Here is a 26,547-nt window from a genome sequence, read left to right on the forward strand (position 1 = left end):
TTATAAATTATATATGTTTATAAATTTATATTTTATAATACTCATGATAAACCTATCATGGTAAAGGTAAATATTATTTTTATTTTAGAGTTGGAAAAGTGAGACTCATAAATTTAAGTGACTTAAAAATCTCACAGGTAGAAAATGACTAAATTGAGATTTGAATCTGGAATTTTGCAAAACCAAAGCCAACGCCCATCACAACCTTATCTAATAACCTGTGGTATCATGTGAAATATGTGGACTATGGACAAAACAGTTTGAATTTGCATCAATAAGACTTGAACATTGAATATGTATGTATTTCAAAATACCTTTCATTGTACAAAGGCCAAAGATGAATTTTTGAAAATTAAAGCCAACTTAGTATAATCGGCATTTACTGTTACATGTAGAATGAAATGCAGATTATTGTTGGGAAACTAAAACTGTGCTCATTTCTTTTGTGTTCAATAAATTTTTATCAACTATGAATGATAGTTTTATTGAAACCATGTGTTAAAACTAGTTGCGCTGTACTGAAATATGAAAACCTTTCATGACAAAATAAAAAGCAAATGCAGTTTAAAACACAGACTGCAGTGGAAATAAGATATTTTAGGAGAACGATCAAAAAACAGATAATTGACCCAAAAATAGATAAAAGAAGGTTCATTAAAGAAAAAACAAAACCTGATCAACAATGCAAGTGATAGATGAAAACAATTAGAATGCATTACTCTTGTGGTAGTAAGAATGAAGTAGTTAAATATTAAAATTACGGGCCATCTATAGTAAAGTAGTTCTTTTAAAAATTGTTATACATAATGGTTTATATATTTAAAAAACTATACTATTTAGTAGTGTAGAATTTGGTTTCAGCTCCAATCCAATTTGGAAGTGTCTTTTTCTGCCAAAAAGAGTGGTTATCAAATACTCTTTCTTACTACAGTTTAGGTGAATGCAGAGATGGCTGAGCAATTCTTCGGGCATCCATGTACAGCACATACAGAGGAAAATCTAGTCTCCCACCACAGAAAGTAGCAGCCAACACAGTGCAGGGTGTTTTAGATGAAAGACAAATCTCCTCAGCAATATGTTTGATAAAAAATATGTGATGAAAGTAACCTTTGAGCAGTTGCAGAAGCAAATGCTGAACAAGTTCTGTAAATAGAGAGTGGGCTCTGCGACAAATTCCAGTCACTGCTGGCCAGGCCCAGGAGCCGTGCACAGCTCACAGAGACAACGAGCATCACCCAAATCCTTCTATATCTCTGTAACTTCCCATTTCGTGATCAAAACCAAAACACCTTGCCAATTACTGTGGGAGACGGGGATCTAGACTCAGTGGGTGTCCTCCACTCTGAAAACGTATGCCAGGAGTTTGATGCCCAGAGAAACGTGGTGGTGTCTCCTTTATAGCAGAAGGGACTTGTCAAATATACGTGATAAAAGCTTAAAGAAATACATCGGCATTATTAAGTCACACATTCCTTATATGTAAAAAAGTCTGCTCTTTCTTACTGTTAGTTTGTTTTAGAGATTTCATTCGAATGGGAAGAAATTGAGCTGAACGCCGTTTACATTGCGTGAGACACTATTTCAAGAGAGAGGAGAGGCAAACATGAAACTGAAATTTTCATAACAAAGAAAGAGATAAAAGAAAATAGTTACCCTTTGTTTAGTCTCTGTTAGAGAACAAATACTCATAATTAAACTGTAACTGGAATCAAAGTGTAGTTTGGGATAAACAACCTAAATGGCCTCCAAGATAAATTACAGTACTCATTTCTCTATTGTTGGTTTGTTCTCTCCAGTTTCATCAGGAAGCAGGATTGTGGGGACTCTGCTTGCACGTCACCACTAAGCAAGTTCACCCATGCCAGCTGGTTTAGCAACTGGTTTGAGTCTGGCCACTTGCTCACCATCTGGAACTACTTCATAGTCTCATTACCAAAAGAAAAAAGGAAGGAAGGAAGGAAGGAAGGAAAGGAGAGAGGGAGGGAGGGAGAATGAAAGGAAGAAAAGAAGGAAGGGAGGGAGGGAGGGAGGGAGCGAGGAAGGAAGAAAGGGAGGAAGGAAGGGAAGAAGGAAAGAATGAATGAAAGGAGGGAGGGAAGGAGGAAGGAAGGAAGGAACGAAGGGTGGGAGGGAAGAAAGGAAAGGAGGGAGGGAAGGAAGGAAGAAAGGGAGGAAGGAAGAGAAGAAGGAAGGGAAGGAAGAAAGGAAGGAAAAAAGGAAGAAAGAGAAGGAAGGGAAGGAAGGAAAGGAAGGAGAAATAAAGGGTGAGCAAAGCTGCAGGTTTGCCTCTCCTTTTGAAGAGCTTGCTAGTGCCTCTCCAACCCTTGCGTTCATTCAACCTGGAGGCACCTTACCAGCCACATTTTATCTGACATTGGGTTTGACCACAGAACTTCTCCCCTGAAATATGTAAGTTCTGGATCCCGTATCATGACTTTAGATTTCCAAGAGAAAAATGTAGTTGTATTTTTAAACATTTAATTTTCAGTCTCTTGCACCCTATATTCCTCAATTTGCTGTGATCCTTATGAAGGTATATTTGATTTGTGAGGAAAATTGTCTAAGAGGATTTTTTTTTTCTAACGACGAAAATAGCTTACATGGTATGTGCTCTGGCTTACACTTTCCCACGGGTTGGGATGGGGTGTGGGAGTGGGGTGAGAGAGAGAGAGGGTGTACACTGTGCTGGTACTTGTCTTAGAAAATAAGCTTCATTCTAATCAGGACACCCCTTTCATCAAAATGTTTTTTCCATGCTAGTCATTTCTCAAGACAAAGAAAATTGAGGAAACAACTGATTTTTAAAAGGCGCTTACTTTAAAGCTTCACCTGTTTAAAATTTGTGGGAACACTATCTGTTCATAAATTTATGAAATTCCGAAGTCTTAGTACTTGCTCAACATTTTGATCTGTAACTAGCATTGGACACTTTAATACAGAAAAAAACTTTACAGATGATATGGTACTTGTAGCCTAAGGAAACCTCCAGGTATTACATTTGAAAATTATTGACCTTAACTCTTCTGTCAGATTTTATGATTGTTTCACAGCAAAGCAGAGAACTTCTTCTTTGTTGACCTCCCTAGACTTGGGGTCAATAATTAAGGCACACGTGCTAAACAAGACCCAAGGACTTGTTTTCATTGATATGCATGCCAGTAGCCTTCTCTTGAGAGACTACTCACCAGCTGCATGTTGTGACATGTGAGAACGTGTGGGTGGAATAACCACTTCCCCACTTGTCTTCTGCCCAGTCTCAATATCACTATAGCCCAGCTGGCTCTCCAGAAGCACAGGTGCTGCCAGGAAGGCCTACCACTTGTTTAAAGGGTGGTCAACCCCAGCTGGGCCCACAGTCCACTGTGGTCCATCAGCAGAATAAGGGAGGGGCTTATAAAGTAAAAAAAATAAAACCAATATTTGTTGAGCACCTTATACCTGTGAGACAGTCTTTATAATCTTCAGAGAGATTAAAGAACTTTCTCAGAATGACTGTCATAACTCGTTTAGGTGATTTAAACCTGACTTCTGACTCCAAAGCCTATCATGATTTCTCTATATTTGATTCCATGTCTTCCTAAAGAAGACAGTTATTATTCTTTAGAAGAAATCTCTTAAACTGTTACCCATAGGAAGCACTGCTCCAAAGGTTATTAATTTGTCATAAAGAAGGTGTTTTGTGATAAACTGTTAAAAATCACCCTCTGTCCCCTTAGGACATCTTGGATCCTTTAATATATTAACATGCATTGTGAATCTTCTAGAGAGAGATCAGAATGGCTGTACTTCTAAAATCTATATCCTCACATGATGCATCTGTTAATATCTTCTTGAATCAGTGTTCCACAGAACAGCATGGGTAAAATGCCTTGAAATATCTAGGAAGTCCATACTATTTATCAAGGGCAGAGAAGAGCGTCATACACTTAGATAATAATTATAAATGATATTAAAATAATGAGTTAGGAAATGAAAAATGTACAATAAAGAGGATTATTTATCCATGCAATATAAAGCTTATTTATTGATTTTGAGCTGATCTATTTGTTTGATATTTGTACGTGACATCTTTAGAGTATTTCCTTCACAAAATTATAATTGGCAAAATGTTCTCATGGCAACAAAACCCATCACAATCCCCAACAAAGAATGCATGCTTAAGCACTAAAGAATGCTTTGGGTGAATACGGCTCTACTCACTGAAAACTGTTAACTTATTATTAAAAGAGAATTTTCAGTGCCTGCTCATAATAGTAGATACAGAGGATTTAGCATGGCCTTCAAGGGCCTTACTGCCTAAAAGGAGAAACAGTCTTACTAACAAAGTTTGTTAGTAACGAGCTCCTTTTTCACCATGGTATCACACTATATTCCAAAACCAGTCCATATTAGCTGCCTGTATTGCACAGATAATTAAATAGCAACAGTATTATTTCAGTCTACTGAGGATTGAAGAGAATTTAAATTTGTCATAAGTTTATGTGTGTGTGTGTGTGTGTGTGTGTGTGTCTTTCAGGGCAAAAATGTTCTCTACTTCCAGTATTTTTAGTCATTAACTATCTTTGCATAAATTTTGGTCATCCAGCTGTAGGCTGGATGGAGTCCAGTCTGTTGTACTTGGTAGCTGGTTATGGATTTAATAGCTGGCTAATGTCCCTGGCAATCCTTACTCCTGAACACTGGGTTCCACTTCTGTTTTCATACATCCTACTTTTCCCTGTGCTCCCTCCTGAGTAGACTCTTTTGGACTACCAGTGCCATATTTGGAACAACACCTCTAATTCTTTTACTACAACCTTTCTGATATGTCCATAATATGCTGTTTATGGCTGCATAATCTATATGAACACCAAGCTTAAGATATAAACCTATACATGAATAACTCCAGGAGTATTGAAAAGAAACCTTGAGAGGAAAACTTTAACTCTGTCAAGGTGGTCAAGAGATCTCTTAAGCCACTCTGAAGAATGAATAAAGAGAATTCTGCAAGAAGACAATGAGGGTGGAGAGTGGGAAGAAGGAGGAAATGCTAAATAAATTATTTATGCAAAGACACACAGTGAGAGAGATGAACAGAAAAGTACTTTTTATGACTAGAGCATAGTATATTAAGGTAGAGATGTGGTTGTCGATGCCAAAAAGTGTACATAAACTTATGCACATTAAATATCAAAAATATTTGATATTGGACAAACAAATCAGATGTACATCTTAGTAATTTTACTCTGGCAGTGCCTTAAAGATACACATTGGTGGTAGGTATGTTCCTATTTGAGAAATGATGTGAGCCCGCATCTGGTAGTTGAACCAAGACTTCATTATAAATAAAATGTGAACACTAGGAAATATTTTTTTTTTTTCGCTTTGTTCACAGCTGTATCTTCAGCACCTGGAAGAGTGCCTGGCACATAAATTGAATGAATGTAAAGAGGACAGTACTCATTATTTAGCCATCCATCCATCCATCCATCACTGAGCACCTGAATTGTGCTAATCATATCCTAGGTCCTGAAAGAATGTATAAAGGGAATAAAAGAAGGCCAATTATAAAAACTTAAAAACATGAATGTTTAACAGTGAGGTGAAGAAAAGGATCAAGGAAAGAGACTGTAAAAAACGAGAGAGACAGAAATAGAGAGAATATGAAACTAACAATAAGTCATACTGAGAGCTAAGAGTAAATGAGATTTAAATAAGATTTCATGGATGATAAGGTGATTGCCAGTATTTTGATGTTTAGATCAGGTAATGATACTAACTGGTCATTGTCCATTGGATTTTTCCCCTTTTCAATGAAGTATAATTGACAAACACTCGAAAACACAGACTGCAATACTATAGTTCAGTAAAACAAATACAACTCTGTGACCTACACATTTATCAAAATATGGGATATTTCTATCTTCACTAAAAGTTTCATGTCCCTTCCCAGTCAATTCCTCCCATACAGAGGTGACCATGGCTCAGTTTCTCCATAGATTTCTTTTGCCATTTCCTGTCTCCTGTCCTATCGTATGCATATAAGATAATTTGATACTGTGCCTTAAGTCAAAGATGTGGTGCTTTTTCTCTCTGTATTTCAACATGGATAGTTTTTATTAGCTCATCTTATAGTGTCCAATCTACTTTTAAGCCTATGCATTTAGGATGTTTATTTTAATTATATTACTTTACAGTTTAAAATTTTCCATTTGTTTTTTCTTTTCGTAGTTTATATTTCTCTGTTGAGATTTTCTACCTTTTCATAAATTACCTTTATCTTTAAATCCATGAATATACTTATAACTGTTTTAAAGTCAGCGTGTTCTAATTCCAACATCTCTGTCACATCTGGGTTTGTTTCTGTTCATGCTAATTCTCCTGGTTATAAATCACATTTTTAAATTCTTTGTGTATCTAATAAATTTTGATGGAATTTTGGGCATTGTGAATACTACATTATTTAAAGTCTAAATTACATTGTCTTCTTTAAAAAAAAATGTTGAGATTTATTCTAGCAGGCATTAATTTGCTGGTAGCTCAATCTCATTCTGTTGAGGCCTAGTTTTAGGCTTTGTTAAAATGGCTCTAGAGTAGCCCTTATATTAGGGCTAAACTTGTCCTACTCTATGGCCTATAGTTTCAACTAAATGACTGGGTTTTTCATAGACAAGTCTCTACTCTGGCTGATTGGAATTCAAAAGTCTTCCAGCTCTGAGAACCCTCTACAATCCCCATTCATCTTGCAGTCCCCCACTAACGGTGGTTTTCCAGGCTTCATTTTATTGTGTGTACGCACAGCTTATCATTTGGCCAAAGACAGAAACAGACTCCAATGCAGATGTCTAGGGTTCCTTCTTTACGCTGTTCCCCACTTTCTGGTACCCTACTCTTCCAATTCTGGCCACCTCAGCAGTCCTGAATCCCATCTATCTTTCTTCTGCTGGGAGACACCAGTGCCCTCTATTTGGACTCTAGCTCCTGTGCTGCAATTTGAAAAATGCCCCCAGACAGAATGCTGGGGTTAATGCACAGCTATGTGTGCTTCCTTTCTTTAAGAATCAAACCCCTTGTATTGTCTGTGTACAAAGTCTGATTTTTGTTTTGTGCTAGATCCACACTTGTTTATAGTGGAGAAGTGTTCCAATAACCAATAATTTATCATAGCCAGGACTGGAAGTCCTGTCCATTGGATTCTGCAATGGAAATTGAGATCAGGTTAATTTCAGCATCACAGAGTGCCAAATGTCTGTCCTTTACCTTATAGCATGACATTTTCCTTTATTCCAAGCCTCTAAGTTTCTGAGGCCTTTGTGGAGGTTTGCTGTACTTAACCCTTATGGAATCTAGGAACTGTTCATTAGCACTGTTTTTACAAAGTTATAAAATACAGTTTTTTACATTTTCACCTGTATTACCATATCTTTCTTTAAGTCATGCCTTTTGGTAAATCAGATGGCATTTTTGGATCACCTTGAGCAAGGTGAAAAAAAACAAACAAATGTGTTGATGGATGGATTCAGTCAATGCTAAAACTGAAACTTAGGTCATTTTCATGACCACCAAATCATTGATTCCGTTGTTTTTCACTTGCAAATAGGGAGTTTTCATGTGGACAATCTGCATTCACCAGTTGTATCGGAGTCACACACACATAGCTTAAGTTATGCGTAACAGTGCACTCTGCCAAATGACTGCACAGCTGAAGAGTTCAGTGGGGGTCGCAGCTGGGTGAGGATCCTCAAAAGATGGGTGGGGATTAAAGGAGTTCCGTCTTGCTTTTGTACCCAGAAGGCGCACTATTAGCCTCGTGCAAACACAAAGAAGAGATTAGAGTTCATTGTTCATTTTCCCCTCATGGGGAAGCCGTGGATGTTTATGCCCTAAAGATTGTACATTTAAAAGAAAAAAACCACTTTCACTGTGGAATTAACCAAATTGACTATCTTCCCAGTTTGAATTCACTGGATAACTGCTAATCCCCACTTTACATTATGCTCTAAAGACTCAGCCAAAGGATTCTAAAGGCCTGAATTTCCAGGTTTTCTCATCTGTAATACAAACACCAGTTAAAGATATAATATCATTTTATGCTCCTCTCAAAGGGCATCTAACAAAGCTGGCTAGCATTACTGCAACATTTTAATTACTGGTGCTTACCATAATTTGCAATAATTACAGTTCATTTAGTGAGCTGGTTCTTAATTGCAGCCACTGCTAAAGTAACAATTGAATAAAAAATAAAGTGAATGTTCATAGATGTATATACATATACATATACATATATATATATGTTATTGAAAAAAACGTAGGCTTATAAAGAAGTAAAAGAAACTAGCATATTCTACTAGATCGATTTCTAAAACAGAGATAATAAAAGCAGTTTTCTAAAAGAAAGACTCAGAATTAAATTAAATCATTAGGACAAGTTGCTTCACTATTTATGGTATTCTTGTTTTTTTAGCATAGCTCCTAATTCTGTGTTGTTGTTTATTTGTATTAAAAATGCTCAATGAATGAATTCTAGTAGTAATATAAATAAACTCTCAACTAACTTTTGTTCATTATTCGGTGGAAAATCTCAAAGACAGGGATAACTCTTATTTAAAATGAATTTTCATCTAAAAGAAAAAGCTGTTCGGGAAAACTCAATGAAACTTTGTTCTTGTTCATTCTTCACTTCACTGAACACCAAGTGATCATGAGATTTTACCCTAAAAAAACATATGTAGGTAATATGGAGGATCGGAATGTTTGGTGGACAAGGAAGCAATGAAGATGCTAAGAAAAGCCAAACTGAAGTGAAAAGAATAGTTAACAAGAGGGTTTAATCTCTTGATAAGAAAGTACATTAGGATCTAATTTTTCTGTGAGTTATACTTTTCTGGATGTCCTAGAGTAATTTCCCCAAACTCTCTGTACCTCAGTGTTCCTGAAAACAAAAGACAATAATAGATTCAATTCTTGCCTGGAGAAATACCTGTATTTTGATGATATCATGTGTCAATATATTTGAGAGCACTTTGAAATAGATGGGATGCACCAGGTGCCTTTCTGGCAGGTTACTGCACTGCAGCTCAATCAGTATGGCCAGTTCCATTGCATATTCTTGTCAGTTTGACCGCAAAGGTGGAAAGCCAAGGAAGGATTGGGGAAATAGAGGTAACACAGAGAATGAGTCCATCAGGCAACTCAGTAATCATAAGGATTAATCTAAGTTGTTGTGGAATTCTGTTATAAAATCATGTCTTCACATGCAAAGTTCATTGGACGATGGAGGCAATCAAGAAACCAAAGGAATAGAATTTTCCTTCTGTTCTCAGGAAGCTTCTGAAAGTGAAAAAGAAACTTAAGTCCTGAGATAATTTCATGAGTGTTCTTCAATGTCAAAATATTCTCAACTCATATCTAGCTAATGTCAAAAGTTATTATAAATTGTTCTTCACATTTTTAAAAAGTTCTGAACATTAAGGGAGAGAATTTTGGTTGCCTTAACCAAAAAATAGGAAAAGTAACATTTTTATTTACTGGACACATTTACATATATCTCTTTGCTGACATGGGCGTGAAGGTGATAGCTCTTATTCAAAAAATTGGTCTCTTCCCTAACAGGTATAATTATTCCATGGATCTTTAGCAAGTTTCCAGTCTTTAATTTTCTGTATTCTTAAAGAGAACATTTTAAGCCAAAGGAACAAATTAAACCAAACAATCAAACCAACAAACAAGAAGTCCTTTCCCCCGAAAAGAGTTGTCTTCTGATTAAGTGATTTCGATTACAGCAAGTAGTAATTTGATGTAGTAGTAGAAAAGTGATGCATCTCTCAAAAAGAGATAACTTTATTCAGATTAAAACAACATTGTGATCTTTATAAGAAAATGTCATGCTAGCCCTCAGAAAGAAAAGAGTGTCCTGTTTATAGTTCAAATGTCTTAGCACTTCATGCAGTAGTATGAATGAGGAAAATTGGCCCAGTGATAAGGTGTGAGGCTGTGAAATCTTTATGATCCTTTAAAGCAGTGTGAACATGGGTACCTTATTTAACATAAGATTTCTGTTTTTAAAATGAAATATTAATACTTATCTCAGTTTTTTATTGGTGAGGATTAATTTCTACATATAAAGCATTTAAAATGGTGGTGTTCATGTAAATGGTAGTGATAAATATGTAGTAAGTGTTAGCTATTGTTTATTATTATTATTATTATTATTATTATTATTATTATTAAGAAGAAGAAGAAGACAGAAAACTACTGGGAAGTAGGATACCTGAGCTATATCCTAGTTTCATAGCTCACTTCTTATGCAAACCATTCAACTTCCTTTAGCTTTGGATTCACCAATTGTGAAAATAAGAGGATGGCTGATATGACTATGAAGATTCCTTGTAGTTCTAACTCTTTGATAATATATCCAAGTCATGTAGTATTGGCTTGAGCAAAAATTGTAATGTATGTAGTGTGATTCTAACTCTCCATCTTCTGTTTATTTTTTGCAGTTTCCTGCTCTCAAAAGTGCATATACTATTGTCCCCCTGGTACTGTGTGCCATGAGAAGAAATTTTGTGAAAATAGTATCTGACCATTTTTGAAAGCATTTTGGGTTTATCACAGATTCATTTTGCTTAGAAGAAAGGTTCCTCAGCAATGACAAGTAAGTGGGAAAGGGCCAATGTTAAATCAGACTTTACATATTATAGTCAGCTTTCTATATATCATGCTGTGGTAATAAATGCCTCCCTCATACAAAAGCCTACAACAATAACGGTTTAGTTCTTATTCATATTAACATGCCAGCTGCTGCTCTCTATGTTCAGCTGAAATTAGAGTTGGCTGCGTCTCTGCTTTACATGTCTTCTCATGCTAGCACCCAGGATGAAGAAACTGCCCTTATATGAATCATTAGTAGGAAAAGAGAAGAACAAGGGAGCTGGCAAACACGTGCAACGGCTCTTAAAACTTCTGATCAGGGTGGTTTACCTGTGTCTACTGGCATGCCATAGACCAATTCACAAGGCCAATTCCAAAGGCATTGGGTAGTGATGTAAAACAGGAAGGAGGAGTGAATAGTGGGGAATGATAACATAGTCTATCACAGTTTTCAAAAGACCCTCTCTACTCTTTGGACTTCAAAGATCCAAATTCTTCTAAATTTAACCAATTCAAATATTACTTCTCCACAAAGCCTTCCTTAAGGGTTCATTGATCAATTTATTTGTATTCCTATGCCATCTATATCTATATCTATATAAATATTTGTTATATTTATATAGATATATAGATATATATAGTGTTTCACCAAACATAAGACCGGGTCTTATATTAATTTTTGCTCCAAAAGATGCATTAGGATGTATTTTCAATAATGTCTTATTTTTTTCATGTACAATCTACATTTCTTCAAATATAGTCATGTCATCTTCTTCTGGAACATCGTCATAACATACTAAATGCATCTGTCTGGCTGACGATCTTAACTGGGGCTTATTTTGGGGGTAGGTCTTATTTTCGGGGAAACACTGTGTGTATGTGTGTGTGTGTGTGTGTATTACATATAACAATGTGTTATAATTAGAAAAATTGTTATGCTGGAAGTGTTCAACAAATATGGCTCTAGGGGGAAAAAAATCCTAATTTGTAAAGTTTGCCAATTTCCATGGTGTAAACACTCTACCATGGCTGATTTCAAGTGACCAGCACGGTAATCATGAAGCATAATCGGGAAGAGATGTGCAGTAGCACAACATTATGTAAGATTTCCAGCATATATAAATAATAGATGTAAATCAAATCAAATGCATAGATAATAGTAAAATACAGTAAAAGAATGGTAAAGTGGTGAGTTCTGAGTATCTCTTTTCTGTATTTTAATATAATTTGTTTAATTGTTAAATTATATAGTTTAAAATTCAGTAATGTCATTGTTTAACAATCAGCTTACAAAATTTCTGGCATGTTAGTGTTTGGTTCTCATGAGCAGATACAAGATGGCTGCAGTACACCACTGACATTTTGATGTCAATGTTTATCTTTCTGCTAAATATTGTGTGCCCTTCAAAGACAGGTGCTGGTTTTATTTTTTTATTTATAGTGCCCAGCACAGTGCCTGACATTTGGTAGGCTTAATTAATGCTATTGAATAAATCAGTGAAAAAATTGAATAAACAGGCATTCTACAGAATAGTAAGAATGAATAAAAACTAACGTCACTGCATTGGCTTCTCTTCTAATTGAGAGAATTATGGAAACCTCAACTCCACAAATACCTTATTCCATACGAATGAGAAATCTTTTAAAAATAGGAAAAAAAATCACTTTGCCAGATAGGTGATTTAGAGATCTCCCAGAGATGTCTTTGCAAAATTAAGATTTCTTTTCACTTTTTGATAAAATACTGAGCTCTACTGACTGGATAACTGTTAGTGATAATTATAGCAGTCATTTACTGAGTACTATGTGCCACACATTATGTCTCCTTTTTATGTTATTTTATCCTCATAGCAACTCATGAAATAAATTACATTATTATCCCCATTTATAGATGAACACACTAAGATTTAGAGAAGCTAAGTAACTTGCCAAGATTCCAAAAACAGAATGAGTATGAGCCAGAATTTTATTCTGAACCATCTGACTCTAGAATCTTTGTGCTCCTGAGGAGGAGAGTTTGGGGAAAGTTTTACCTTCTCATTCTATAGTGAATGACATTTGTAGATTTAATGAAGTACTTAGTTATAGGCATGTACATTTGGTTTCTAAAGCCTGCTGAAACTTTTGTTGCAACATACTCTGATATACTTATTCTGGGCAGAACTTTACTTTAATGCTGCCAAACTTAGCAATAACACCAGGTTATTTAATATTACTGTGGTTCTCCAATTCATCAGTGCTTTCCATTTATTGACTTCCTGATAATATGATTACTTTTCATTAAAAAAAAAAAAAAACAGAAAACAAAAAACCAAAAAGTATCCTAATCTTTCAACGAATTAAGAAGGAAAATATTTGTTGTTTCCAACAAGAAGTCATCTTAAGGCTTGCGTTTATCTGTAGTATAGTTTTTGTAGGCCTGGTTAATAAAGCCTGCTCACAAGTTGAATTTGCTAATGTTTCTCACAAAAATAGTAAACAAATGAGTTAATAATATTCACAATACTTCAGGAAAATCATCTTTAGTGATATGGCAAAAGAGTGACTTAGCTACCCACACTTTGAGAAGAAAGCTGCTGAATTATATAATTGAATACCAAAATAGAGCCATGGATCAGAGAGGTAAAATATAAATATATTTCAACAATTTGATGAAAATGTCTAACAGAGAGTTTTAAAGAAATAGCTTATCAATCTGTCAAAATAATAATTTTTTCCTAAATATTATAAATATGACTGCCTGCTGAGTTAAGAATACAAGGCTAAAATTAGATAAAATGATAAATATGGTTGGATCTTCCCAAGTAAAACAATTTTCATGCTAACAATGAGGAATCTATTGTATCTTGGCTTCTACTGTCACACAACTGTTTGCCTCTGACACCATATGAGACAGTATTATACCTTATAGTGTCTCGTGAATTGCTATGCTTGAAGTAGCTTTGTTATAAATATTTCTTGAACTGAATGACTGAGTTGGAACTGGGTGTAATTTATATTTTTATAAATATCTTGTATTTATAAACTACCACATATAAGCAAACTACCACAGATTAAGTGGAAATTAATATGGCATACTTTAGTATTAGGTTGGTGCACAAGTAACTGCATTTTTTGCAGTTATTTTCAACCTTTTAAACCACAATTACTTGTGCACCAACCTAATATTATATTTTTTATTATTTTATTATATAACATGGTCATAATGTTTGTTTCAGAACTTAACCATGGTTTTTGAGGCTAGAAAATACAGTAAGCATAATTTGCCCTTTCTCTGTCTTCAAATGCAGTTATAAGTTCTGAAGAGAATGCATTAAGCAGCTATCTGAAGACTATGAAGAGTAAACAGACTCACTGGAGAAGACCATTATTTTGAAGTACAACCAAACTGGCAGTGAGTCTACCTTTTTTTTTTTTCCTTCCAGTAACCCCGGGCCTGGACTCAATCCTCTTAAAACTTGGAAGTGGGCATCAGCATGGATACAGAAAGCTCTAAAAGAAACCCTCCAGTTTGGGTTTGAGTGGGTAGGAATGTCCTTTTAGCAGTAGTGTCACTGCAGGGTGCCCACAACTCTACAGCTCTGAGGGAGGATAACCTTCCTCTCCTGTCACAGGATCTGTGGTCTTGTGTGGGTTGTATAAACTTGTATCTCTTTCCTCTTTGTTCTCCTGTTCTTTAGACGTGGATGAGGGTAAAGAAATGTGATGTGTGCAACAGAAAAGGATAACTAAATTTCTAGCTTCCTGGCTAGAAAGTACTATGAATATCAATGGAGAGGGATAAAATTGTTGGAGAAACCCAAGAAATTGTTATAGACTCTTAAGCTCACTCCTGAGCTTTATGTATATGAACCTGACCCTAAACATCATACTAAGATCTCAGAGAACTGAAATAAGACATAGACTACCACCAATCTCAGACTGGCCACTGGGTGTAGCAAACAGAAGACAGATATAAATAGCATTTCAAAGGCTTCGAAAATGGAACTGACAGTAAAACCACAACCCTTAAAAGGCTAGTCAGAACTTGTGGCCTGAATCCAACTGAGTTGACTGCCTACTAAACAAAATATCAACATTCTCTGAAAGATTTAACCAAGATACAAACTACCATAATATTTAAAATATTCAGAACACAATCCAAAATTTCTCAGCTTAAGAACCTTGAAAATCTCATATGTCATGGGAGAAGAAAATCATCAGACTCCAAAATCCAGAGGACACAGAAGTCAGAATTATCTGATAAGAATGTTAAAGCAACTATTATGAAAATGATATAAGAAGGAAGAGCAAACACTCTTGAAGTGAATATAAAGATAGAAATTGTCATCCAAGCAATAGAAAAATCAAAACAAGAACGAAACAGAAATTTTAGAACTAAATATTAAAATACTGATTATAACAAAACTCACTGGATAAGTTCAGTAGCAGAACAGGGATGACAAAAAGTAAAAAAAAAAACACATGAATAAACTTGATGGTAATATTACAAATTATCCATTTCATGTATAAAGAAAGACTTGTTTGTGGAAAAAAATTAACATAATCCCAGGGACCTGTGGATATATATGACAAGTTTTAAAATTCATGTCATTGGAGCCCCAGAAAGAGAAGAAAAAGGGTGTGGTGAGAAAAAAATATTTGAAAGAAATAATGGGTAAAACTCCTCTCATTTGGTGAAAGATAGAAACCTATGGCCTTAATCAACTCAGTAAACCCCAAATAGGACAAACGTAAAGAAATTCATGTCCAAACTCATACTCAAGTTGCTGAAAACTAAAGACAAAGAAAAATTTCTTGAATTCAGCCAGGAAAATAAATGACATACTATTTATAACAGAACAGTGATTTAAATGACTATGGATAGCTCATCTGAAATCAGGGTGGCCAGAACATGGTGGAACAATATTTTTAAAGTGCTGAAAAGAACTGTTGAACTAGGGTAAAAATAATCTTGAAGAATAAAGGTGAAATAAATACATTTTTAGGTGGATGACATTCTTTACGAAGAAGGAAAATTTTTTATCAAAAGTAGACTTAAAATATTTGGAATAAAAGGAAAAAAACAGAAATTTTAAGTATCTGCATAAATATAATAGACTATTTCTCTTCAGTTCTTCAAATATTTTTTCACAGTTGAAAGAAAAAAAGATAACATTTTTCAAAGAGGTTCTCAATGTACGTAGATGTAATAAACAAGCCAATATAGCATAAAATATAGGGAGGGTAAAGGAACATTTAAATTAGTACATTTTTGACATTCTACTTGTAGTGGTAAAAATTTAAGTCTAAGTCAACTGTTAAAAGTTAAGTATGGGGGGCAGCCAGTTAGCTCAGTTTGTTAGAGTGTGGTGCTCTTAACAACAAGGCTGCCGGTTCAATCCCTGCATGGGCCACTGTGAGATGCGCCCTCCACAACTGGGTTGAAACAACTACTTGACTTGGAGCTGAACAACTATTCAACTTGGGTCCTGGAAAAATACACTTAAGAAAAACAAAACAAAACAAAAAAAAAAACGTTAGGTATGTGTAGTATAACCCTTAGAGCAATTGCTAGAACACCCAGAAAAGTATATATTAGGTTGGTGCAAAAGTAATTGCAGTTTAAAAGGTTAAAAATAATTGCAAAAACCGCAATTACTTTTGCACCAACCTAATAGTTCAAAAACAGTAGTTACATTAAAATGGAATATTGAGACAGGTTAGTTAGCTTGTTTCTAGGTAGACAGGGCATAAACAAAAAGGCAGCCATATCGTGAAACTCCAAGTCCTGGAAGGTCTCCTTCACTCCAGGACAGAGACATGAGAATTCCCCTGAGGTTAATAGATAATCTCAAATCCCTTCTGGCCAAAGGAGCAGATCTGATAGGAATGGGTTATTTCATTAATCCCTTCAGGATGGGCAAACAGGACAAACCTGATAGATGCATTCAATTAGAAGTTTCCAGCCCCCTTCCCCAAACAGCTTTTACCTCAGTCACAGGGCACCCCCATTCGTGACCCCCTCCAGGCTGGGAGCTGCAACCTCTTCTCCTGCTTCTAATAAACTATCCTCTTTTTAAAACTCTTTGCCTCTCTTGTGTCTGTGTTTCCATTTTTCGGTCTCATGAGACACGATCCCGGCCCACACCCAGAAACTGTTGACAGATCCCACATCATTCACATCATTTGGGGACTCACAGAAAAATATTCCTACTTCAATATGAGTGAACACAGAGGAGAGAGAGATAGAGAAAGACAGATGATAGCTAGCTAGCTAGATGAGAGAGAATATTTAATAGCTCAGAGAAACAGGGAAGGGGAAGGAGAGAGATTAAAAAAAACAGAAGGAACAAACAGAAAAAATTATTCTAGACCTAAATCCACACATATAATCACATTCAATATAAATGGTTAAAAGTCAGAAATTATAAAAATCGATTTTAAAAAAGACCTAACTGTAATATTTAAGTTTATGTGTCAACTTGACTGGACCATGAGATACTAGATATTTAATCAAACATTATTCTGGATGTGTATATGAGGATGGTTTTGAATGAGACTAACATTTGAATCAGTAGACTGAATAATGCAGGTTGCTCTTCCTAATGTGGGTGGGCCTCTCCCATTCAGATGAAGGCCTGAATATATATATATATATATATATATATGAAAAGCTGACCTTCACTGGAGAAGAAAAGAACTTTTGCCTGAATGTCTGAGCTGGGACAGTGGTGTTTTTCTTGCCTTCAGATTCAAAATAAACATGGGCTTTTTCTGAGTCTTGAGCCGGCCAGCCATTGGACTAGAACTAGACCATTGGCAATCCTGGTTCTCAGACCCTCAAACTCAGTCTGGAGCCACACCATCAATGTATTAGTCAGTTTGGGCTGCCATAGCAAAATGCTATAGACTGGGTGGCTCAAACAAGAATATATTTCTCACACTTCTGGAGGCAAGGAAGTCCAAGATCAAAGTGCTGTCCAATTTGATTCCCTGGTGAAGACCCTGCTCCTGGCTTGCAAATGGTTGCCTTTTCATTGTGTCCTCTCATGGTGGGGAGAGAGAAAGAGGAAGCTCTGGTGTCTCTTGTATAAGAGCACTAATTCCATTATGATGACCTCATCTAAACCTGATTACCTCCCAAAGGCCCATTTTCAAATATCATCATATTGGGGATTAAAGCTTCAACATATGAATTTAGTGGGGATTGCTGACAAAATTCAGTCCATAGCAATTGGCTCTCAGGCCTTTGGATTCAAACTGGAAATACACTACCAGCTCTCCTGAGTCCTCAAAACTTACTGACTACAGATCTTTGAATGTGTCAGCCTTCATAGTCACATGAGCCAACTTCTTATAATAAATCTCTTTCTATAGATATATACATCCTATTCATTCTATTTCTCCAGAGAACCCTGACTAATGCACAAAGTATTTTACTTCAAATATAATAATACAGTTAGGTTGAAAGTAAAAGAATGGTGAAGGTATACCATGCAAATGCCAATCAAAGGAAAGTTAGAATGGATTTATTAATATCAGACATATTAAAATCCAGACCACACAAAATTACCAGGGCACATTATATAATGAGAAAAGGATCAATTTACCAAAAAATGTAATATCCTAAATGTGTAAGTGCAAACAACAGAACCTCAAAATACATGAAGCAAAAATGATAAAACTGAAAAGAGAAATAAATTCACAATTATAATTGGATACTTCAACATCCCTCTTTGTAATCAACAGAACTATTAGACATAATATTAGCAAGAATTTAGAAGAACTAAACAGCACATCAATTAATTTGGTCTAATAGACATTTATATAACAATCCATTCAACAACAGAAGAATACATTCTTATCAAGTGCACCTGGTCCATTCACCAGAATAAACCATATCTTATGTTATAAAATAAACCTTAACATACTTAAAAGGAATTAAATCATATAAAGTATGTTCTCTGACCATAATGAAATTAAATTAGGAATGAATGAAAGAAAGAGAAAAGAATAGCTTCAAACACCTGAATGTTAAATAATACTTCTAGGTAATCCATGGGTCAAAGAAGTCTTAAAGCAAATAATAAAATATTTTGATCCAAATAAAAATGAAAATACTACATATGAAAATTTTTGCTATATAGCTAAAGCAGTGCTTAGAGGCCTATTTATAATATTAAGTGAGAATAGAAGTAATAGAACAGAAGAAATGTCTCAAATCAACAATACAATTTCCACCTAAAGAAATTAGTAAAAAGAACAAAGTTAACCCAAAGCAAGAAGAAGGAAGAGTTAATAATAAAAATAATAAGTATAAGAGCAGAAATCAATGAAATTGAAAGTATAAAAAAATAGAGAAAATTAATGACACTCAGCTTATTCTTTAAAAGGATCAGTAAAATTGACAAATCTTGAATAAGACTGATCACAGAAAATCATCATGATTTCCACATGTGATTATTAAAAATGAAGATGGATTATCACTACAGGACCTCTATTACTCTATCAATAATAATAATAATAATAATAATAATAATAATAATATTCTATTAAAAGAATAGGAAAACATTGCATATAACTCTATGTACGTAAATTAATTAATCTTGATTCAATGGAACAATTACCTGAAGAGCATTTCTCCTTTGATTGAATCAGAACTTACCTGTGATGAAATAGGTAACCGAAATAATCATATAACTACTTAAAAAATTGAATTCACAGTTAATCTCCTCTGAAAAAGTTCTCTCCAGACCCATATGATTTTATTGGGAAATTGTAGCAAACATTTAAAGAAGAAATAACACCAGTTTTACAGTGATATATATATGTATCTATCTATCTATCTATCTATCTATCTATCTATCTATCTATAATATATATACACACACACACACACACACACATATATATATATATATATATATATATATATTTTTTTTTTTTTAAATAAGTGGAAATACTTCTCAATGTATTTTCTGTGGGGAGCTTTGCCCTGGTAATAAAACCAGGTATAGAAAGTACAAGGAAAAAAAATAAATAAATATTTTTCATGAACGAAGAAGTAAACATCCTCAACAAATGTTAGCAAATTGAACTCACCACAATCAAATGGAGATTTATTGTGACAATGCAAGATTGATCCAATGTTCAAAAATCAATGTAATCCATCATTTAACAGTCTTAAGAAGAAAACCATAAGATTATATCAATTGATAAGGAAAACACATTTGACAAAATTTAAACTCCATTCATAAATAACTTCTGAGCAAGCTGGGAATAGAAGGAAACCTCCATAACCTGATAAGGGACGTTGACAAAATCCTATAGCTAACATCATACTTAATGATGAAAGACTGAATGTTTTCTTGTGAAATTTACAAACAAGGCAAAGATGTCTATGTTTACTATTCCTATTCAATATTATATTAGAAATTCTACCCAAGACAATATGACTAGAAACAGAGAAAATATATATATACAGAATGGAGAGGAAAAAATAAAACTGTCCCTGTACACAGATAACATGACAGTTGACGGAAAAGGAAAAGAAATGTACAAAAGACCCTCTAGAGACAGCAAGTGAGTTTCATGGTTGTAGAATACAAGGACAACACACAAAAATCAAGTGTATTCCTATATAATACTGATATAAGACCCTGGTGTGTTCTTGGGATGGTGATCTCCTAGTCGCCAAAGAATGGAAATGCTGATCGGAGAGGCAAGGTTTAAGCAGTACAGTTTTATTGTAAAGCGCAAGAGAACAGCTCTCTGAAGAGAGAGGAGATCCGAAAATGGAATGCCCCTGAGCTGGGCTACTCTGGGAACTATTAATGTCTCTGAGTCAGAGCTGATTGGTCTCCTGTACCTGGGCAGTTAATCTTGGTGGGCTCTGCAGTTTCAATTTGTTTGAAACTATTTTAAAGTTATTTTAAAAGTTACTTTCTTCGACTTTGGTTATGGTCTTGGCCTTAATCCCCTCCACCGTGGCCATGTCCCTGACTGCCTATGGTTTTTCTATCTCAATACTAATTCAAAACCTGAATTATTTTTAAAATTACCATTTACAATAGCTTTGTTTATAGTATGAATAAAGAAAACTGTGTCATCTAAAGCAGGACACTAAATCAAATAATATTAAAGATCCCTTGCCTCTTTAATGTTTATGATTCTATATGCTGTAAGGCTCTGAATTCATTTTGGTGTGCTGCTAGTTTTCCTACTCTACTTTTGAATCTTTGTGTTATATCTCATTTAACTTACCTTCTGTTATCTGTTTCCTTACTGGAGCCTGTTAACCTGATTCCATCCCATGGATTCCTAGTTCCATTTGGAGTCCTGTGTTCCTCACGTGCCCTAACCTGGGTGTGAAGCCCATTGCCCTCTAACCCTTATTAACCTATTTTAGCTGTCTTCCTGGGAGCTGCATTCAGTAGCATATATTTTAATGTATCAATCAAGCTAGTTTTGTTCCTGGAGTGGACAAAACAATGGTTTCTACAGAAAGTACCTCACAGGGTGATAGTGAGACAGGTTAGTATGATTGCTAGGTAGAGGGGGGCGGATGGGGGATGAAATAAACAAAAAAAAACCCCAGCCATATCCTGAAGAAGTGAAGAATGTCTCCTTCACTCCAGGACAGAGAGATGAGAATGCGTCTTGAGGTTAACGGATAATCTCAAATCCCTTCTGGCCAAAGGAGCAGATCTGATAGATAGGAATGGGTTAGTTGTCAATCCCGTCAGGATGGGCAAACAGGACAAACCTGATAGATGAATTCAATTAGAAGTCTCCAGCCCCCTTCTCCAAACAGGCAAGGGAAGGTATAAAAGTAAGAGCTTTTACCTCAGTCACTGTGTACCCCCAATCGTGACCCCCTCCCTCTCGGGAGCTGCAACCTCTTCTCCTGCCTCTAATAAACTATCTTACTTTACAACTCTTTGCCTTTCCCTGGTCCATGTTTCTATTCTTCGGCTTCACGAGACACGATCCGGGCCCACACTCAGAAACTGTTGACAGATCCAATATCGTTTACATCATTTGGGGACTCACAGTAAAATATCCCTACTTCAGTACGATCATAAATTCCCAACTGGACAAGTAATGGTGGGTAGTCATGACCTTATTAAAAGGTCACTTTGCCTTAACCAAACCCTGTCCACTGCATCTAGATTAACACACCTTTGAAATCCCCTTTCAGAACCCTGCTTCTAAAGCCTGTCCACCCTTTCATACTCCTTCTAAAGACACCCTCCAGAGAGCCCCTGTAATCTTCTAAGACGACCCCGAAAATTTAACTATACTGCTAACTATGTTAAGTAAATGTTGACGTAAGAAATGTCCAAACTTATAGAGAATTTTGTAAGAGTTTGTTTGAGCCAAACCAATGATATATGTCAGGGAGCATTTGAGATCTTGCTCCCCTGCATATGTCGTTTCTTACATCGACAAAGGTATTCTTTCTGACCCTACCTCTTCACCGTTCACTCAGAGACACTGATTTTTGTGAGAAATGGTTGCTACCTGAGATAAATCATCTTTATTTGGCTTTCCAGTTTCAGAAAACTTAAATTTTAATTTGTAAGATCTTGGGCTTATCAAATTTCAAAAGCCCATCCTTTACAGATATGCAACACAAATTTTATGCTTTGCAAAAGTATGCAAAATAAAAGATATGCAAGTATGCAAGATATGCAAAGTAAAAGCATTAAGAGAATAAGGAGATGTGTGAAAAGATATCCCTAAACAACCTCTAAATAAGTTGATAGCAACTTTAAGACTGTAAACTGGGGCTGGGGGAAAGACGAAGCTGAAGAGAAAGCGGAATAGAGTAGAAGAGTGAGCTGCTGGGTAGGGTCCTCAAAATGGCAGGTCAAGAATCTTTGCAGTGTTCTAGGCACTAGGCAGACAAGGCTACCACTAGAGCGTCTGTGGGATTGTTTCATATTGCTAAGGGCTGACTGACTGTTTGGGCATAATAATGGAGCAGGCATAGGGAAAAAGAGGAAATAAGAGCATTTTGAGACAAAAGTTATATTATTAAATATCATAGGCTAAGTTATGCTGCCCAAATACTACGAAACTGCTGCAGTATTGTGCAAAAATGTTTTACTAATACAAATAATAAATGTATATGACTTCTATTTGCAACAATTATTATATCACAGTCTATATAAACCTGTATAAAATATAGTTTATTACACATTAGATGTAGCTTATATAGATAAGGGATTCAAGATGATATATGAAAGATAAATCTATAAAGTTAATAGAAGCATTATGGAGGAATACATCTGTTTTGTAAGACCACGAGAGGACTTCTTAAATAAAACTTTAAAACCACATACCTTAAGACAAAAATAGATATTTAAAAAAATAGGTTATATTAATTATTATATACATTAAAATAAAGTGTTATTCAGCAGAAAACACCTTAAACAAAATTAACAAACACATTACAAAAAGGACCCAAAATAATTGCACTTTTAAAAACAGTCCAGCAACTACTATCTAGAAAATTATACAGGGAATCTAAAAATCACCAAAAGAAAGAGGGCACAGGATGATAAATAGACAACTTAAGAAAGAAGAAACCAAAATGGGTAAAAGGATATAAAAGATGCTCTTCTCGTTAGTAATCAGAAAAAAAAAGGAAATTAAATGTGTATCTTTTACTTGCAAAAATTAGAAAGCTGGATAGTGTTAAGCACTACTGGGGATATAAGAATCCAAGACTCTCAGTCTGTAGGCTGGCACAGCCACTCTGGACTATAATCTGGCAGTACTTAGTCAAATTAAATGTATAAATATAATATAATCCAGTAAGTATGCTCCTGGGCTTATACTCCAAGCAAATAACCACAGGGGCATTTGTGAAGATGTTTATTACATCATTGTTTTTACTGCAGAGTTGGCCACATCTGTGTGTTTACCACAAGAGAGTGGATATAGGTTTAAGGTATGACAAATATGCCATTTTCAGTTCATTTGAGTTGCCAGTTTTCCACTTTGAGGAAAGATAAAAGTCCAAATTATATAGAACAAAGGTTCCTTAAAGATATGCCAACATATTAGATTAATTTTAATATGAAGAAATTGAAAAAAAATATTAAAAATAACTCACTTAAGGCTGAAAGGTGAGTAAATGGCCAGGCAGGTCTAGATCATACTATTGACTCCTACTCAGAGATCATTCCTTTAAATCACATTCATTGTCAGTTTTGTTAATTAAAATCAAATTGTAAACTTCAAACTCTCATAGTTTTCTTTACATAGGGATGGTTAGTGTTCAAATGATGACCTAGTATATAAAATGTGAATCTTATAATGATAAATGCTTGGAAGATTTATTTAGCCAGAAGTTATTCGACACTATTTAGTAATTCACACACACTATAGTTCTGGTACTTTTGTTATGATTTACTTCATTGATTCCCAAAAATACTTTTCCTTTTATCATTGTTTTGCAGATCCATGTGTTTTACTGTCAGTTGTGGCATCAAAAATTGGTAAATAATTTTTACCAATTAGAGTGGCACATTTCAGGGCCTTCCAAAGTTTCTAGAAAATGAAAAGATGCCAGTACTCTTGAGATAGAAAAATTATAGGCAGTCAGGAAAATGGCTGCGGTAGCCGGCATTAAGGCGGAGACCATAACAAAGCCAGAGGAAATAACATTAATAGCTAGCTAATGGATTCAAGCTGCAGGACCAGCCTGCCAAAACTCAGGTGTAGGGGGAGGAGGGCCATTGAGCTTGTAACAAAGCCATTCAAGCTACAGAGCCTGCCAACCTATCAGCTCAGGTATAGGGCAGACGGACCAATCAGCTTGTAGTTAACAATTTCAAACTGCTGAGAACATGCGCAGTCTGAAGAGATAAGGTAATAGCCTCTTGTCAATCATAGGTGTCAATGGAGTAGTTCCAGGCCTGGAGCGGAACAGCCCATCCCAGATAAAACCCCCAGGCTCCTGCAAGCCCCTGCCCCCTCCTTTTGAGCCTTGCCCTTGCTAGGGGCCCGCTCCAAACCCTTTGGAGTGTACTTTCTCTTCTAATACTGGCCTTGAGCCACTGCATTCTGCTCAGGCCCACTTTTAGCTCTTTGAAGTGTACTTTTTTTCGAATAAACTGCGTTTTCACTCCTTTACCACGGTATCTCGTTCAATTCTTTGCTCAAGAGGCCAAAAACCTGGATATTGCGCTGAGAAGGGCCCACTCTCTTGTAACATCTTTTGGTGAGCCAGCCAGGAGAGCTGCCCAGACATCCGGATCCTAATTCACACTCATATTCCCCACCCCCACACAGGAGAGGTTCTCAGGCAGTGAACTAGGACATTCGTAAACTGGCACTAGAGCTTGATATATTCAGATATTTACTAAGTAGTTAGCTTTTCTTTTTGCCCATCGTTTGTGCTTAGTTGGCTTTCCTCAGCACACTTCAAGGGGTGGAGTTTTGTGAAAAAGAAATTCTTGGAAGAGTGGTTAACTGTGTAGCTCATTCATTCATTTTGCAACTATACAATGATAACCTAGTGATATGCCAAGGGAGTAGCCTCCCCTCCCCCACCGAAAAACTTTTAAGTTTTCTTTCCTACAGGGATTTTAAGTTTCCCTTAAGTTTTCTTTCCCCCCAGTTTCTTAGCTCCCTAGTTCCTGATCTTTAACACCTTTCAAATCAGCTTCTTCCTAGCCTGAATCATAGGGAGTCCCCTGCCCCCTGCTTGAGGCTATTCAAGGCCCCTCTCCTGGGGGAACACCACCACCTGAATAACCAGATTAACCAGAGGAGAAGACCACAGGCTCCATGAAGCTAAGCAGAATTTCTATCACACAGCTACCTTGGATCGACGGCTTTGGGTCTTGCTTCTTGGGCCAACACTTTTAACTCTGTTTAACCAAAACCTATTTTTCCTCATTTAGGAGCCTTGAGGATACAGATAATGCCCCATGAAGATTGCCAGTCGCAACCAAAGAAGCCAACGAATCCCGAGACTCCTTCCTCTCATCTGAGATCAGATAGGGTGAGAGCTCCGTGAATCCCCCAATAGGTAGGGACAGCTCTACACCCCCGCGCAGCAGGAAGCAGACACAGAAGAGAAGACCTCCTATCCCTCAACTTCCCATAGAGATTTTTATGAGGATCACATCTCTCAAGGGGGAAAACAAGGCAGGCAGTTAGAGATAGACATTGGGTCTCTGCATTCCTACACAACCCACAGAATGCGACCGCCCAAAAGACCTCTACTCTATGCCCAGAACTTCCCCTTCTCGCTATAATTATCTACCTCTATGAGGAAACAAATTCGTACAAAATACCCAACTGGATTAGACCAGTCACTCACACCTGCGCAGTAAAGGCCACAATGACATTCATTTCACCTGGGCCTCATTATACCATCATCATAATATCATGCATATGCCCAGAAGTTCATTAATATTATAACAGACTGAATTCTGGAAAGGAACATGCACAGTCTAAAAAGATGAGGTAATAGCCTCTTGTTAATCACAGATGTCAATCAATTGGCCCCATGCCCGGAAAGGAACAGCCCATTCTAGAGAAAAAAAGAATAAAAACTCCAAGTCCTTGCCAGTCCAAGCCTTTTGAGCCTTTTTGAGCCTTGCTTCTGCTCAGGAGCCCGCTCTAAACCCCCTGGAGTGTACTTTTTCTCCTAGTAATGCCACCTTGAGCCACTACTTTCTGCTCAGTGTCATGCAGGGTCTCAGCTCCTGCTCCTCGCACAGGAATGCACAATATGGTGAGGCCAAACAAGAACACCAATGGAGCCATAGATACAGGAGTCCTACCTCTATATTCTTGCTGCTGGCTGCGCTGGAGACACAGGAAGCAGGAGCCACGCGATCCGCAATCTGCCGTCAGCTTCTCTTTCAATCAACCAACCAACCTAGCCACAGCACTTATATCAGTGGCTAATGA

At 36.1% G+C, this 26,547-nt stretch overlaps 1 long non-coding RNA gene across 1 annotated transcript; it reads left to right on the forward strand.

Moving 5' to 3' along the window:
* Positions 1–10,484: 10,484 nt before the first annotated feature.
* LOC117024677 (uncharacterized) lies at positions 10,485–26,014 on the forward strand. Its single transcript, XR_004423490.1, has 3 exons — positions 10,485–10,633; positions 13,920–14,023; positions 25,530–26,014. It is a non-coding gene; the product is annotated as an uncharacterized LOC117024677 (long non-coding RNA).
* The last annotated feature ends 533 nt before the right edge of the window (positions 26,015–26,547 follow it).

The sequence above is a fragment of the Rhinolophus ferrumequinum genome, chromosome 7, assembly GCF_004115265.2.
Source record: "Rhinolophus ferrumequinum isolate MPI-CBG mRhiFer1 chromosome 7, mRhiFer1_v1.p, whole genome shotgun sequence".
Taxonomy (NCBI): domain Eukaryota; kingdom Metazoa; phylum Chordata; class Mammalia; order Chiroptera; family Rhinolophidae; genus Rhinolophus; species Rhinolophus ferrumequinum.